This window comes from Brassica oleracea, chromosome C3 (genome assembly GCF_000695525.1).
Source record: "Brassica oleracea var. oleracea cultivar TO1000 chromosome C3, BOL, whole genome shotgun sequence".
Lineage (NCBI taxonomy): Eukaryota > Viridiplantae > Streptophyta > Magnoliopsida > Brassicales > Brassicaceae > Brassica > Brassica oleracea.
The window spans coordinates 28,136,748-28,140,392 of NC_027750.1; positions in this window are offsets into that span (position 1 = coordinate 28,136,748).

A 3,645-nucleotide genomic window follows, 5' to 3' on the forward strand; every position below is an offset into this window, starting at 1 on the left:
CCAAGAATAAGGTCTAGGTCTCTTGCAAAAACTAGCGTCCTCAAATAAAATAGATATGGGCCGATTTTATATGTAGGCGCCCCTAGACTTCAAAGTCGAGAATCGGCAACTAGGGAAAATCTTTGGAGGATATGAAAACTTCCATAATTATCGAGAATAATCGTCTGGCTGTTCCTGGTAGGATCGACCGTCAGACCGCTCCGCAGATTGTTCTTCGGGAGAAATCTCCAATTCTTGCTCCTTTCTTCATGCCTCTTCCTTTAGCTCTTCAATCTTCTCCAGACCTGAAATGACTCTAAAAAGACTAGACTAACTCGATAAAACAATGAAAACAAGTTTGAAAGCATATACACAATGATGTCAACCTTCTCCAGGCCTGAAATGACTCATTAGTTACAATGAATCTTCTATCTTCCTAGCAATCATTAGTTTACAATGAACCCCGATTTGCGATTGGATAGAGTTCTAGTTTTACCTTGTTCGGTTGAGAGAGTGCTGGAAAAACAGATTAAGTTTGAAATCCCAAGGGGTTAGAACCAAAATCGATTGAGAAAAGGTTGAGAGTTTAAGGTTTTCGACTTTAGGGTTGTAAACTTATGGGGAGGAGGTTTGCGGCGATGTGGGGCTAAGTGGGGATGTGGGGTAGTTACCTTAAATAGGCAAACCCTAACCGCTTACTCTTTTCTTTTTTATATTTTTTTTATGTGTCGAAAACTTACCTGGAGGAGCAGCTGTCCTCCAGCGAGAGCAGTCCATGGACTGTTCCTCTGGGAGTCTTTGATTTTATTTTTCCTATATCAGAAATAAAAACAAAATCGAACAAAATATGAAAAGAAAAACATATTTACACTTACCAGTGGGTTGCCTCCCACCAAGCGCTCGATTTAAGTCACTAGCTTGACTTTGATCAGCCTATTGAGCTGGGGATGGATCTCCTATGGGAATTTCTTCCCCTGCTGCGATTGTCGTATCAGCTAGGTATGGCTTAAGAAGCTGACCATTTACGACGAACTCCCCCCCATTCGGATCCAGTAGGACCACGGCTCCATATGGTCTGACCTCATTGACAGTAAACGGTCCGGACCACATGGATTTCAGCTTCCCAGGGAAGAGCTTCAGCCTGGAGTTGAAAAGCAAAACTCGATCATTTGGTTCGAAGCTTCTGCAGATGATCCGCTTATCATGATATGCTTTGGTCTTTTCCTTTTTGATCTTCGTGCTTTCATAAGCCAGGTGCCTGATCTCTTCAAGTTCGTGAATCTGAATGGAACGCCTCTCCTTGGCTGATTTGATATCAAAGTTGAGTAGTTTGACAGCCCATGCCGCCTTGTACTCGAGTTCCACAGGGAGGTGACAGGCTTTGCCATAGACCAGATGATATGGAGTGGTCCCTAATGGCGTTTTGTAGGCTGTTCTGTAGGCCCATAGCACATCATCTAACTTTAAATACCAGTCCTTGCGTGTAGTTCCGACCGTTTTCTGCAGGATGCTCTTGATCTCCCTATTAGACACTTCCACTTGGCCGCTTGTTTGGGGGTGGTATGTCGTAGCAACTTTGTGCTTGACACCGTTCTTCTTCAAGAGCCCTTGGAAGACCTTGTTGATGAAGTGTGTGCCTCCGTTGCTTTTAACCACTCGAGGTACTCCAAACTGAGGAAAAATGACGGTTTTAAACATTTTGGTTACAACCCGCGCGTCATTAGTGGGACTGGCGATTGCCTGTACCCACTTGGAAACGTAATCCACTGCCACTAGAATGTATTCGTTCTTGCACAATGGTGGGAATGGTCCCATGAAGTCGATCCCCCAACAGTCGAACACTTCGATCTCGAGTATGAAGTTCTGGGGCATCTCGTCCCGCTTGCTAATGTTCCCTTGTCTTTGGCATGAACTGCACTTGGAGATGAAAGCTTGGGCATCTCGGAACATTGTTGGCCACCAGAAACCAGCTTGCAAGATCGTTGAGACAGCCTTGAATGCTGCAAAGTGACCGACATAAGAAGAACCATGGCAATGAAGCAAGATTTCCGGAATTTCAGCTTCCGAAACACAGGGTCGGAACACTCCATCTTTGCAGTGTCGATACAATAACGGTTCATCCAAAAAGTAGAGTTTTGCATCCTTTAGAAATTTTCGCTTCTCATTCCCAGTAAACTCAACCGGTTCTTTCTCTGCTGCTATGAAATTAGCTATCTTAGCGAACCACAGTAGGTGGGAGTACCTCTTTTTTATAGCCGCAACAAAGTGTTCCTGGTCGGCGGAACAATCCGCAGAACAATCAAAGAAGCTTACCCGCGGAACAATCAGCAGAACAGTCTGTGGCGTGAGTATATGGGATGTTCTCGGCATACATACCAATCGAGTAGACTTGTTCTTCAGGGAGACTATCATCAAGAATAGTCTCGTCGTCGATCTTCATTTTAGACAAATGGTCGGCGACTCCATTCTCAATCCCTTTTTTGTCTTTGATCTCAAGGTCCAATTTCTGGAGTAGGAGGATCCATCGGAGCAGGCGCGGTTTGGCATCTTTCTTCGTCAGTAAGTACTTCAGAGATGCATGATCTGTGTGCACTATCACTTTAGATCCTACTAGGTAGAACCTAAATTTCCCGAAAGCGTAGACTATGGCCAAATCTCCTTCTCCATTGTCGCATATCGGCATTGGGCCTCATCCATCGTCCTGCTCGCGTAGTTGATCACATGCAGTTTCTCATCCTTTCTCTGTCCCAGCAGTGCTCCTACCGTAAAATCACTAGCATCTGTCATGATCTCGAAGGGTAAGTCCCAGTCCGGAGGTTGAACGACTGGTTCACTGATCAAGGCTCCTTTGATTGTGTGGAATGCCGTTAAACATTCGTTGTCAAACTCGAATCTGGTATCCTTGCAGAGCAGTCTCATGAGTGGTCTTGTGATCATTGAGAAATCCTTGATGAATCTCCTGTAAAAACCTGCGTGCCCCAGGAAGCTCCTTATTCCCTTGACTGATGTTGGTGGCTGCAAACTCATCATGACTTCAATCTTTGCCTTGTCGACCTCGATCCCCTTCTGAGAGATCTTGTGCCCAAGAACAATCTCATCCTTAACCATGCAGTGGAACTTCTCCCAGTTCAGCACTAGATCCTTCTCCTCGCAGCGCTGCAGTACCATGCACAAGTTTTTTAAACAAACAGTAAAAGAGCTTCCATAGACACTGAAATCGTCCATGAAAACCTCCATTATATCCTCAATCATCAGGTCAGTGAAAATAGACATCATGCAACGTTGAAATGTTGCAGGAGCATTGCACAAGCCGAATGGCATTCTTCTGTATGCAAACGTGCCGTATGGGCACGTGAACGTCGTCTTCTCCCGATCATCCGGGTGGATAGGGATCTGAAAGAAACCTGAATAACCATCTAAAAAGCAATAGTATGGGTGGTTAGCTAATCGTTCAAGCATCTGATCAATGGAAGGTAATGGAAAGTGATCCTTGCGAGTCACATCATTCAATTTGCGAAAATCTATGCACATGCGATGTCCAGTTACTCTTCGAGTAGGGATCAGTTCATTCTTCTCATTTGTTATGACAGTTATTCCACCCTTCTTAGGAACTACATGAACATGGCTAACTCAGTTACTATCAGAGATGAAATAAATCACACCAGG